Source organism: Schistocerca gregaria, chromosome 3, assembly GCF_023897955.1.
Source record: "Schistocerca gregaria isolate iqSchGreg1 chromosome 3, iqSchGreg1.2, whole genome shotgun sequence".
NCBI lineage: Eukaryota > Metazoa > Arthropoda > Insecta > Orthoptera > Acrididae > Schistocerca > Schistocerca gregaria.
The window spans coordinates 37,636,495-37,650,897 of NC_064922.1; the positions used below are offsets into that span (position 1 = coordinate 37,636,495).

At 39.3% G+C, this 14,403-nt stretch overlaps 1 non-coding gene across 1 annotated transcript; it reads left to right on the plus strand.

Moving 5' to 3' along the window:
- The first annotated feature begins 2,530 nt into the window (after positions 1-2,530).
- Positions 2,531-2,604, plus strand: Trnat-ugu (transfer RNA threonine (anticodon UGU)). The gene has a single exon. It is a non-coding gene; the product is annotated as a tRNA-Thr (tRNA).
- The last annotated feature ends 11,799 nt before the right edge of the window (positions 2,605-14,403 follow it).

The window sequence follows — 14,403 nt, forward strand, 5'->3', positions numbered from 1 at the left end:
TTGTAATAAAATGTGTAGCAACTACAACGGATTACTATTGTGATTTTGGTGTGTCACTACCACAATCCCATTACATAGAGGATGAAATGTTTCATGAAATATTTAATTATGAAAGCATTTTTAAAGCTAAATATATTTAAACCTGAATTTGGCTTCTCGGTTGAAGTAAAAATAAAAAAAAAATTACATGTCTCACTGTTTTTGATACATTCAATTCATAAGGAGGGGGAATATAGGATGAAATGTTTTATGAAAATATTTCAGTGTGAAAGAATTTTTAAAGATAAATCTATGGAAATTCTGTTATTGAAATATACGTGTTTCACTGTTTTTGGAACTACAACCTCCAAGGAGATGCGATAGGGGCACATGTATCCACTCACTCATCGCCTTCCAGCCCAACCTGCAAAGTATACAGACTTGAAATTTGATGAAGGTGTAAATATTACGCTGAAAGCACCATTTAAGAAGAGATTTTTCGAAATTCCACTCCTAAGGGGGTGAAATATGGGTTGAAAAGTTTTTTTTTTAAAAAAAATATGTCCCTATGTCACTGTTGAAGCTAGAACTACAAAACTACGAAAATTGACATTTGGTTTCTCAGCCAGAAACAAAAAAAAAGGTTTTTATCATTTTCCGAAATTCTTTCATTGGGGGGGGGGGGGGGGATAGAATAAATAGTGAAGGTTTTTTGAAAATAAATCATTATTAAAGAACTACTAAAGCATTGTTAAAGTTACATCTATGAAAATAGGTAATTGACTTCTCAGTTGGATGTAAAAAAATGTGTTTCGTTGATTTTGGAAATTTAACTCATTAATAGAGTGAAATAGGGGATGAAAAGTTTTATGAAATATTTCACTATGAAAGCATTTTTAGAACTAAATGGATGAAGATTTGAATTTGGCTCCTTGGTTCTAAATAGAAGAATACATGTTTAATTGTTTTTGAAAACCTAACTCCTAAAGGGTGTGAGATGTTTCTCAAAATGGTTCATTATGAAAGCATTACTAAATATATCTGACAATTCGTATTCGGCTCCTCTGTTAGAATTTTTAAAAACTATGTGTTTCAGTGGTTTTGGAACTTCGATAGTAAGGGGATGAAAATTTTAATGAAATATTTATTGCGTTATATTAAAATATGTTAAATCTGCATCTATGAAAACAGGTATTTCACTTCTCAGTTATATAAAAGAAATATGTGTTGCGGAATGAAAGATTCTATGGAGATATCACCACAAGAATACAAACGGCTTGATTAACAAAAACCTTCGACTCCAGCTGTCGGCATTGTTTCTTGGTCATTCAGTAAAAGACCATGCTTCAATGGCGTTAAGTTTAGAAAGTGTTGCAGTTTATAAATGACATAAAAAAACGATTAAAGAAAAAAAAAATCTTTGAAGACCATAAACGGTCTACGCAAGTAAAGAAGCGGATGATAAGTTAGCTCTTTATGCAAATGAGTTGGTCACTTTAAGTTAAGAGACATGTCATGCACCAGGAACCAAATATTATAGTTGCTACGATTGGCTAACGGAAAAGTTTTGCAGAATCACGGGAAATCACTTCTGCAAGTGGCTGAGAATCTCGTAATGGATAAAAATTCTGTACTGAGAATTCCAAGGTGGGAGATGCAAATTCCTCGATTAGGAATTGTTAATCCACATGTGAAACCTGAGTACATAATCCCTGTGACATTTTATCAACGGTGTTCCATAGGGACAGGTTCTCATCCAAAAAGTTCGAAAATTCAATTTCTTTGTAGTTGCATTTTTTTAAGGTGTACTTGTCCAGACTCTTGGAACGGAAAGGTTTTTTTCTTAATCCGTGCTTTAAAAAAGTTTCTACAGCCCATTGTTTGAAGCAGTGTCACGACTGCCATGAGCCGCGCGGGGTATGCGCCATGTCTCAAACGCCTTGTCACGGTTCGCGCGGCTCCCCCCGTTGGAGGTTCGAGTCCTCCCTTGGGCATCGTTGTGTGTGTTTGTTGTCCTTAGCATAAGTTAATGTAAGTAGTGTGTAAGCACAGGGACTGATGGTTCAAATGGCTCTGAACACTATGGGACTTAACAATTGAGGTCATCAGTCCTCTAGAACTTAGAACGACTTAAACCTAACTAACCTAAGGACATCACACACATCCATACTCGAGGCAGGATTTGAACCTGCGACCGTAGCTGTCGCACGGCTCCCGACTGAAGCGCCTAGAACCGCTCGGCCACATAGGCCGGTCTACCATGTATTCTAGAGAAGCTGCCCGGTCGTCAGTGGCGCCTGTTCTTTCGAGAACAGTTACTATCTTCATATATATGGTTAAACGTTACCCAGCCATTGACCTTCGTCTGTGCGAATGCGCACAGATTGCCCGAAATCTTACGGGAATCGTCACCTTAGTGTGGGCCAGTATTGAGTGGATGGGCAAACACCTATTACGTACATTACGTTTGTGGATTGTGGCCGGTTGGAAATGTGAGTCTCACGGGAAGCGTGTAAGGGATAAATGCCTGCAGTCGCGGTATTCATCTGTGTCCTCGGTGGCTCAAATGGATAGAGCGTCTGCCATGTAAGCAGGAGATCCCGGGTTCGAGTCCCGGTCGGGGCACACATTTTCAGCTGTCCCCATCGAAGTATATCAACAACACCTGTCGGCAGCTGAGGGTTTCAATTAACTATCAATTGTGAAGGGGATTCGAAGAACCCTTTGCCAGGCACTTAAATGTGATTTGCAGAGTATCCATATAGATGTAGATCAAAGCTCGTCCCGTGACGCACGTGCACAAAATGATTCATACTGCAAACATACTCGCCGATAACACTGACGAATAACGAGTGCTGCATATCCAGGTTAGACAGATCGGCTTTTCCTGCCAAGAAGAACAGGGAGTTGCTATCTAGGAACAATTCCAGCCAGAGGAAGGGTTGAAAAGTGCTCCTTGGATTGCACACTAAACGTAAATAACGAAAATGCATTTTTGGTAAAAATTGGACAAAGCATAATCCTGTGCTCTCCGTATTGCATTAGCCGTTTTGAATATTGAAAATCTTACTGCAGATTCGTGTTCAGCGACATTAAAAATATACGTGTAACCCTCAGTTCATGCAAATCGAAGTAATAATATAACTAAAAGGTTTCCCTAGACGTTGAACTTTTTTTTTTTTTGGAGAAACAATTTTCTCAGAACGGCATGCAGCATTAACTAAAAATGGTTCAATCTCTTAACTTCTACCTCTGACCCAGAAAAGTAAACACTTTTCTTAGGAGCTTATACCTATAATATATGACACTGATTAATATTAAGTAATTTTTGTGAAGGCATAAGGAGTGAAATAAACCACCCAAAAAATCGAACTCAGAGTTCGAATTAGTACCGTATCGTTAAATTTACGGTTGTTTCATTGCGGTTAGGTATGCGCTCCCATAAATTTTATGTAATATCGACTGATGTTTTCCATTTTCAATTTCAGAGAAGTAATTTAGTATCAACTGATGTCATCCATTTTTGATTTCAGGTAACATCTGAGAGGCCACACTGCACGCAGTCCGCGTGATCAAATCATAATTGCGGGCGCCATTTTTTTTACTGAAAATCTAAAATAAAGCTCATAGTATGATCACTCGTAACTCCCAAACAGATCCTTCAAGTGTATTTTCACTGTCTCAAAAAAAATATATAACATTTTTTGCTCATTTGAATGAGAACCTGGCCGTAATGCCGGAATATAGTCACTAGATTTTTTTCGGAGACGCTGTACGTTCGCGAGAAGAATTTCGTTCTGCGCGTGTCGATGGACATCCTACAGATATTACTGTTTGTGTGTTTGTGTGTGTGTGTACTACTCAGTCGTGCCATTCGAGTGTACATCTTTGCATAGTTTTCCTTTGACGGTGTAAACAGTGTTCGGCTCAGTTGCTAACTGGCCAGTTGAGTGGTTCCGAAGTTGTCGGATGTGCGGTGCGTTCTGTCTGCTAGGATAACAACAGACTGGCGTGGTGCGATGGCAGAAGCAGACACTGAAGGAGCTAGCTGCTGGGACGCCAGCGAACAATTTATGCCAAGTAAGACGAAGAGAACTATTCTAAAATTACGAGCCGCCTCAATAGTGTTTATCATTAGTAAATCTTGTAGTTGAGACTGCCACCAATCTACAATAACTGACATTTTTGCCTAGAGAGAGATTAGCGAGAAATACAGGATATCCCCCACACACTGAAATTTTGGTTGTGATGACAGGCCTATGGGCAGTGTAGCCCGAGATCTAAGTTAGGTTGGAAGGGGGTAATTTGATTGAGAGATGTTTACGCCAACGATTATTAATGCCGAGTAAACGTTGTGTAAGCAGATTTCCTTGTAGCGTAGCCTAGTGTTTCCGTCCGCGCCATGTTTAACACACTTTCTCTGGCTGTGTACAAAAGTCGCACAACAGCGACGAAAACTACGTTTCTGGTGGGGGGACGGGAGAGTTCCCTATGTAACTTTCACTACAAATTTTAGTAACCGCCGAAACTAGCCGAATTAGAAGCGTAATTTTAACTATATTTCCGTTTGTGGGAAAATAGTGATTCTCCTCTTTCGGCAGCAACTATAATATGTAGGCGACTTATTAGTTTCTTTTTTTTAAAAAAAAAAAACTCTGAATCATGATCTCAGTAGACGCAGTGCTTTTTACGTTGCTTGATCCGTGGTCGATAGTAAACAATGCAATGTATTGGTAAACTCTTTGAAGTGTGACGCGTGTTGCATAGACGGCGTCTGCAATGTTCGTAAGGCCAAGCTTGTATATATTCTGTGTCTGTTTAATTAAGGCGAGGAGGATAATGTTCAAGGAGCACTGCATTAGCAGTCTATGGAGAAATTGAGAATTTGGATCTGACGAACGGCATGCTCGGGCAGTTCGTGCTATTATGTTGACCACTGCGTAATTCGGACACAGTGATCATTGCCTCTCCCTAGTAACCAGGAGACTCGGGAGGTAATCCTGGTCTGGCACAAATTTTCAACAGTGCCTATTGTCAGATAATTTTATTAGTGGTCCGGTCTTAAATTGTGTTTTGTTCACGAAACCTCGTTTAGCTTTTTCATGGATAACAGCTTTGGAAAGCGTACAGTCTGTACAGGTTACATTGATAATCACACGTCGTTAGTCCAAGGCAACTACAGCTACATAGTTTTACCAAGAACTTCTTCGTAGGTAGTTTCCCTGTAGTGGTATTTTGTTTTAGTGTTTATAGACTGTAGGCTTGGATGAAATATGAAACACATATCCGAAGTTTCTGTTGATGCTGTAGATCCTGTTTTATCCGTGCTAGGGGCACAAACACTTCATCAAATACTGGAGGACACAATTTGCCTCGAGATTTAGCAATTTTTCGTAATATAGGCCTAGCTTCGATATATTTTTCTCTAATTGTTGTTTGGATTTAATCTTAAAACACACTAACTTTTCCACCAGTTATTCTATATGTGGTTTCATCCCTTTCGTAGCATAGAGTTCCTAAACGGTCGATAATATTAATAATTTCCTTTCTCACTTTGATTTTCTGTAGAATCTCCTGTTTGTGGTTATTGCTAACCTGTTTCACATTCTCACTTTTATTATTTTTATTTTTCTAGTTTTGTGACTGGAAGCCAAATTTTCTTTGAATTCAGTCTTTCATTCTGAAACAGTTTCAGTTAAAGGTCAAGTGAAGATGGCGATCTATTTGAGGAGAATGGTTAGGAGATCTTTTATATTAGACGTACACAGGTCATTGAGATCCTTATCTATATAAAATTACTTCGAGTTTGATGTAGCCCATTCTCTTGTCATCATGTCGGCTGTATCGTAGCGTATTGTCTCGATTAGGTTGGAGATTTTGATTGAGAGTTGCAGAAGTCCACGAAAGTGATTACGAAGTCAAGACTATACTAACAGAACGATGTGTAGCGTAGACCAAAACGCTCTTTCTGTCCTTTTAAAATCTCTTTTAATTAAAAATAACTAAAGCTGCAAGATACAATCACAAAAACTGTTTTATGTAATACAGAAATCCCAGACTATTGTTGTGTACGTACACTAATTTTTTGTCACTGAATATATATTTTTTACTCATTTGCTGGATTCCAGTTTCCCGCTATTTGCGGCGAAAACCCTTTCCCTGCGAAGGGCCCAATAGCATGTCGGTTATATTCGCGACTTTATCGACGATCAGTAATTTCATATAGTCTATCCACCGGCGTCATTGTTAACATCGAATATAGATTTAAGTATTAGGAAGGCCAATATGAACCTAACGCATGGGTAGGTCTAATGATGAATAAAAAAAAAAATTCGAATGCGGGTTAGCTACTACAAGCAGCACAGTGAACGCGTTATTGTGGCCAAGATAGACATGAAGCCCACACCTACCATAATCTTAAAAGTAGTCCGCAGATGAGGAAGAAATTGATGAAATGTGTGATGAGATAAAAGAAATTATTCAGATAGTGAAGGGAGATGAAAATAGAATAGTGACAAGTGATTGGAATTTGATAGTAGAGAAATGAAGAAAAGGAAACGTAGTAGGTGAATATGGAATGGTGGTAAGAAATGAAAGAGGAAGCCGCCTGGTAGGTTTTTGCCCAGAGCATAACTTAATCATCGCTAACACTTGGTTCAAGAATCGTGAAAGAACGTTGTATACGTGGAAGAGACCTGGAGATACTGCAAGATTTTAGATAGATTATATAATGGTAAGAAACCAGGTATTAAATTGTAAGACATTTCCAGGGGCAAATGTGTACTCTGACCACAATCTATAGGTTATGAACTGTAGATTAAAACTGAAGAAACTGCAAAAATGTGGGAAATTAAGGAGATGGGACCTGGATAAACTGAAAGAACCAGAGGTTGTACAGAGTTTCAGAGAGAGCATAAGGGAACAATTGATAGGAATGGGGGAAAGAAATACAGTAGAAGAAGAATGGGTAGCCTTGAGGGATGAAGTAGTGAAGGCAGCAGAGGATCAAGTAGGCAAAAAGCCGCGGGCTAGTAGGAATCCTTGGGTAACAGAAGAAATATTGAATTCAATTGATGAAAGGAGAAAATATAAAAATGCAGTAAATGAAGCAGGCGAAAAGGAATACAAACGTCTCAAAAATTAGATCGACATGAAGTGCAAAATGGCTAAGCAGGGATGGCTAGAGGACAAATGTAAGGATGTAGAGGCGAAAATCACCATGGGTAAGATAGACACCGCCTACAGGAAAATTAAAGTGACAGCATAGATCGAGGTGGTGGGATCACTCATGGGAAAATTCCTGCAGTAGTTGATGTTAGAACTGCACCAGTCAGCTGATAGGTGTTCCTGCTTAAGGGAAGTCTCTCTAACAAAAGATCCACTTTTGACAAAGCTTAAGTATCCAAGTAATGAGACAATTAGTATATTTCATCAAAATATACAAGATGTTAGAGATAAAGTTAGTGAACTGCTTATAGATGTTGACTCTGAAATTATTGGTATATTTGAGCACTTCTTAAATAAGGAGATAATTCAGAGGCTTCCTTTACCAGAATACAGGTTGGCTGGCAGCTTTTCTAGGAGCTCTTTTCGGTGTGGGGGAGTAGCCATGTATGTGAAAAACAGCATCCCATTAGAGTCAATTGATGTTTCTAAGTACTGCACTGAAAAGGTGTTAGAATGTTGTGATGGTATGGTTAAATTTAATGGAGCTAAACTTCTAATTGTTATTTATAGAGCCACAGACGCCAATTTCACAACATTTTTGCTAAAGCTAGAGGAGGTTTTTGGTACACTTTGTAGGAAATACAAAAAATTATTTATATGTGGTGATTTCAATATTAATTGTAAAGTGATTGTGCAAGTAAAAGGATGCTGGTAGATCTCCTTAATTCATATAATCATATGTAAACTGGTATGGCAAAGTGGTATGCAGATAGATTAGCTACGTCTCAGGATACAATTAAAACCATATGGTCAGTCGTAAATGAAGTGGCTGGTCTGTAGAGACAGGTCGACGATATAGAATCAGTGCGTAGTGGGAATGTTCGTGTTACTGATAAGTCGCATATATGTACAGTACTTAATAATCACTTTCTGAATGTACCAGGTGAACTAAATAGAAACCTAGCCCCAACAGGGAATCATATAGCGCTCTTAGAAAAAAGTGTTCCGAGACTGTTACCTGAAACGGTCCTCCATGATACTGACAAGAGGGAGATTGAGTTAATAATTAAATCACTAAAGACCAAGAACTCTCATGGATATGGCAGGGTATCTAGCAGAATACTGAAGTATTGTTCTGTGTATGTTGGCCCAGTACTTAGCCATATCTGTGACTTTTCCTTTAGCGGTGGTCGGTTTCCTGACCGATTAAAGTACTCTCTACTGAAGCCACTTCATAAAAAGGGAGACAAGGATAATGTTGACAACTTTAGACCTATTTCCATGCCATCGGTGTTTGCTAAAGTTTTCGAGAAGGTTGTATATACAAGGTTACTGGAGCATTTAAATTCACATTATTTGCTGTCAAATGTACAGTTTGGTTTTAGAAATGGTTTAACAACTGAAAATCCTATATTCTCTTTTCTCTGTGAGGTTTTGGACGGATAAAATAAAAGGTTGCGAACGCTAGGTGTTTTCTTTGATTTAACGAAGGCTTTTGACTGTGTTGACCACAAAATATTACTGCACAAGTTGGATCATTATGGAGTAAGGGAGTAGCATACAATTGGTTCCCCTCTTACTTTAAGAACAGAAAGCAGAAGGTAATTCTCTGCGATATTGAGAGTGGTAGTGATAATCATTCGCAATGGGGCTCTGTTAAGAGGGCATTCCCCCAAGGGTCGGTTCTGGGCCCACTGCTGTTTCTTACTTATATAAATGATATGCCCTCTAGTATTACAGGTGATTCAAAAATATTTCTGTTTGCTGATGACACCAGTTTGGCAGTGAAGGATCTCGTGTGTAATACTGAAACAGTATCAAATAATGTAGTTAATGGAATAAGTTCATGGCTTGTGGATAACAATTTGATGCTAAATCACAGTAAGACTCAGTTTTTGCAGTTTCTAATTCACAATTCAACAAGGACCGATATTTTGATCAGACAGAATGGGCATGTTATAAGCGAGACGAAACAGTTAAAGTTCCTAGGCGATCGGATATATAGTAAGCCGTTGTGGAAAGCCCATGTCCAGGATCTTGTTCAGAAACTAAATGCTGCTTTAGTTACCATTAGAACAGTATCTGAAATTAGTGACAGTTCAACATGGAAGATAGTCTACTTCGCATATTTTCATACGCTTAGGTCGTATGGTATTATATTCTTTGGGTAATTCTTCTGATTCAAAAAGGGTATTTTTGGCTCAAAACGGGCTGTTCGAGCTATATGGGGTGTAAGTTCGAGAACCTCTTGTTGGCCCCTATTCAATAGTCTGGGAATTCTGACATTGCCCTGACAGCATATATTTTCTTTAATGTTGTTTATTGTTAGCAGTATTAGCGTATTCCCAACAGTTAGCAGCTTTCAATCAGTTAATACTAGGCACAAATCAAATCTGTATGTGGAATGCACTTCCTTGACTCTTGTGCAGAAAGGAGTGCAGTATTCTGCTGCATCCATTGTCAATAAGCTACCACAAGAACTCAAAAATCTTACCAGTAGCCCAAAATCTTTTAAGTCTAAACTAAAGAGTTTCCTCATGGCTCACTCCTTCTATTCAATCGAGGAGCTCCTGGAAGAGCTAAAAAATTATGCAAATTTCAGTGTTACGTAGTTAATTTTTTTTATTTAAACTTACGACTTGTCGCCTTAATATGTTTTTATATTTCATTTTATCTGTTTCTACTATCGTGTTATAATTTCATGTATTGACTCGTTCTATGACCATGAAGATTTCTCCTTAATATGGTCCCACGGAACAATAAATTATTAAAAAATATAAGCTTTGGAGAAAAGAGATCCACTTGTATGCTTATCAAGAGCTCAGATGGAAACCCTGTTATAAGCGAAGAAGGGAAAGCAGAAAGGCGGAAGGAGTATATAGAAGATCTATACAAGGGCAATGTGCTTGAAAACAGAATTTGGAAATGGAAGAGCATGTAGATGAAGATGAAATAAGAGATAATATACTGCGTGAAGAGTTTGGCAGAGCAGTGAAAGACCTACGCCGAAACAAGGCCCCGGGAGTATTCAACATTCCATTATAACTACTGACACCCGTGGGAGAGCCAGCCCTGACTAAACTCTACCATCTGATGAGCAAGATGTATGAGACAGGCGAAATACCGTCAGACTTCAAGAAGAATATAATAATTCCAATCTCTAAGAAAGCAGTTGTTGACAGATGTGAAAATTATCGAACTATTTGTTTAGTAAGTCACAGGCGCAAAATACTAAAGCCAATTCTTTACGGACGAATGGAGAAACTGGTAGAAGCCGACCTCGGGGTAGACCAGTTTGGATTCCGTAGAAATACTGGAACACATGAGGCAATACTGACCCTACGTCCTCTCTTAAGAGCTAGATTAAGGAAAGGCACACCTACGTTTCTAGCGTTTGTAGACTTAGAGAAATCTTTTGACAATGTTGACTGGAAAACTCTTTCAAATACTGAAGTGGCAGTGGTAAAATGCAGTGAGTGAAAGGCCATTTACAATTTGTACACATACCAGATGAGAGTTGCAAGAGTCAGGGGGCATGAAAGGGAAGCAGTGGTTGGGAAGGTAGTGAGATGCGGTTCTAGTCAATCGCCGATGTTATTCAATCTGTTTATTGAGCAAGCAGTAAAGGAAAAAAAAGAGAAAAATCGAAGTAGGAATTAAAATCTATGGAGAAGAAATTAAAACCTTGAGGTTCGCTCATGACATAATTCTGTCAGAGACATCAAAGGACCTGGAAGAGCAGCTGAATGGAGTGGAGTGTCCTGAAAGAATGATATAAGATAATGGAATGTAGTCGAAACATGTTTGGTGATGCTGAAGGAATTAGATAAGGAACTGAGACACTTAAAGTAGTAAAGGAGTTTTGGTATTTGGGGAGCAAAATAACTGATGACGGTCGAAGTATAGAGGATATAAATTGTATACTGGCAATGGCAAGGAAAGTGTTTCTGAAGAAGAAAAACTTGTTAACATCGAGTATAGCTTTACGTATCAGGAAGTGTGTTATCCGAGTATTTGTATGGAGTGTAGCCATGTATGGAAGTGAATCATGGACGATAAAGAGTTTGGATAAGAAGAGACTAGAGGCTTTAGAAATAAGGTGCTACAGAAGAATGCTGAAGATCAGATGGGTAGATCACTTAACTAATGACGAGGTATTAAATAGTATTGGGGAGAAGAGAACTTTGTGGCACAACTTGACTACAAGAAGGAATCGGTTGGTAGGACACGTTCTGTGGCATCAGCGGATCACCATTTTAGTATTGGAGGGCAACGCGGAGGGTAAAGGTCGAGGAGGGAGACCAGGAGATGAATACACTAGCAGATTCAGAAGGATGTAGGTTGCAGTGGGTATTGGGAGATGGCGCTTGCACATGATACAGTAGCATGGAGAGCTGCATCAAACCAGTCTCTGGACTGAAGACCACAACAACAACAATAAGAAGGCATCTGTCTCATGTGTACCCTTCAACAGAGATAGGACAGACAAGACGGTTAGATTAGACTATATGTAGTTTCTGTTGCAAATGATCCATAATGAGGAGATGCTCAGTGGGAAACTAATATGCTAATTTACCTTCCACAGATCGCAAGTGGACTGATCATCGACGTGAAATGAGGGATGAAAATTTAAACGTACTTCTGATCGTACTCGTATTATTTGACACCCTCCCCCCCCCCCCACTCTCTCTCTCTCTCTCTCTCTCTCTCTCTCTCTCTCTCTCTCTCTCTCTCTCTCTCTTTTTCTAACTCACGCACTCCTCACTCACTCCTCACTCACTCTCAATCGCGCACGCCCTAGTTCTACTAAAAAATTCAATACATTAATGGTGTCGGAGGAGATGGTTAAATAAATCCTTTAGGCTGCTCTTAAACTGAATTTTGACAGTAGTAGAACTTGTATGGCTGCTGACAAGTTATTGAAAATTCGTTTTCCTGAATGATCGAGACTTTCTTGCACCAAAGTAATTAACTTCCAAATTTTTGTGGAGATTATTCATGTTTCTAGTAAGGAGTGCATGCAATGAGCTGTTGATTTGAAAATAATAATTTGACACAAAAGAAGCTCCTAAGTTGATGTGATACCCAGTAAGAAGCAGTACAAATCAAGTTTTAGTTAACGATTATGGACTTTTTAGCCGGCTGTGGTGCCTTGGACATGAGCTAGGACCTTAAGATTTTGCATGAAAGGAGGTCAAGCAGCCGCGTTGCACGGGAGAATGTGAAAAGTGTTCATATGTACTAAAAACTGTAAAATCCGCCCGTTTTTGTCTTATGCTATCGAATCGACTTAAAGCCAGATCGTCTCTTTGGCCGCTCTTCTCTACGAAACGGTTACACTTATCGTCTGCAAAGCTATGTTGCGTGCTGCGGTATCCGGAGACACTGAAAGCACCATAGTAGAACACAGACGAAGCTTCTAAGTTGATGTAATAGCCAGTAAGAAGCAGTACAATTCAAGTTTCAGTTATCGATTATTGACTTCCAAGCCGGCTTTGCTGTCTTGGACATGAGCTAAGGCCTTACGATTTTGCATCAAGGGAGGTCTACCAGCCACGTTGCACGGGAGAGCGTGAAAAGTGTTTATATGTAGTAAAAACCTGAGAAATCCGCCCTTTTGTGTCATTTGCTATAGAATCGACTTAATGCCAGATCGTCTCTTCGGCCGCTCTTCTCTATGACACGGATACACTTGTTGTTGTCTTCAGTCCTGAGACTGGTTTGATGCAGCTCTCCATGCTACTCTATCCTGTGCAAGCTGCTTCATCTTCCAGTACCTACTGCAACCTACATCCTTCTGAATCTGCTTGGTGTATTCATGTCTTGGTCTCCCTCTACGATTTTTTACCCTCCACGCTGCCCTCCAATGCTAAATTTGTGATCCCTTGATGCCTCAAAACATGTCCTACCAACCGATCCCTTCTTCTAGTCAAGTTGTGCCACAAACTTCTCTTCTCCCCAATCCTATTCAATACCTCCTCATTAATTACGTGATTTACCCATCTAATCTTCAGCAATCTTCTGTAGCACCACATTTCGAAAGCTTCGATTCTCTTCTTGTCCAAACTAGTTATCGTCCATGTTTCACTTCCATACATGGCTACACTCCAAACAAATACTTTCATAAACGACTTCCTGATACATAAATCTATATTCGATGTTAACAAATTTCTCTTGAGAAACGCTTTCCTTGCCATTGCCAGTCTGCATTTTATATCCTCTCTACTTCGACCATCATCAGTTATTTTACTTCCTAAAGAGCAAAACTCCTTTACTACTTTAAGTATCTCATTTCCTAATCTAATTCCCTCAGCATCACCCGATTTAATTTGACTACATTCCATTGTCCTCGTTTTGCTTTTGTTGATGTTCATCTTATATCCTCCTTTCAAGACACTGTTCATTCCGTTCAACTGCTCTTCCAAGTCCTTTGCCGTCTCTGACAGAATTACAATGTCATCGGCGAACCTCAAAGTTTTTATTTCCTCTCCATGAATTTTAATACCTACTCCAAATTTTTCTTTTGTTTCCTTTACTGCTTGCTCAATATACAGATTGAATAACATCGGGGAGAGGCTACAACCCTGTCTCACTCCTTTCACAACCACTGCTTCCCTTTCATGCCCCTCGACTCTTATGACTACCATCTAGTTTCTGTACAATTTTTAAATAGCCTTTCGCTCCCTGTATTTTACCCCTGCCACCTTTAGAATTTGAAAAAGAGTATTCCAGTCAACATTGTCAAAAGCTTTCTCTAAGTCTACAAATGCTAGAAACGTAGGTTTGCCTTTTCTTAATTTTTCTTCTAAGATAAGTCGTAAGGTCAGTATTGCCTCACGTGTTCCAACATTTCGACGGAATCCAAACTGATCCTCCCCGAGGTCCGCATCTACCAGTTTTTCCATTCGTCTGTAAAGAATTCGCGTTAGTATTTTGCAGCTGTGACTTATTAAACTGATTAGTTCGGAAATTTTCACATCTGTCAGCACCTGCTTTCTTTGGGATTGGAATTATTATATTCTTCTTGAAGTCTGAGGGTATTTCACCTGTCTCATACATCTTGCTCACCAGCTGGTAGAGTTTTGTCATGACTGGCTCTCCCAAGGCCGTCAGTAGTTCTAATGGAATGTTGTCTACTCCGGGGTCCTTGTTTCGACTCAGGTCTTTCAGTGCTCTGTCAAACTCTTCACGCAGTATCTTACGTCTCATTTCGTCTTCATCTACATCCTCTTCCATTTCCATAATATTGTCCTCAAG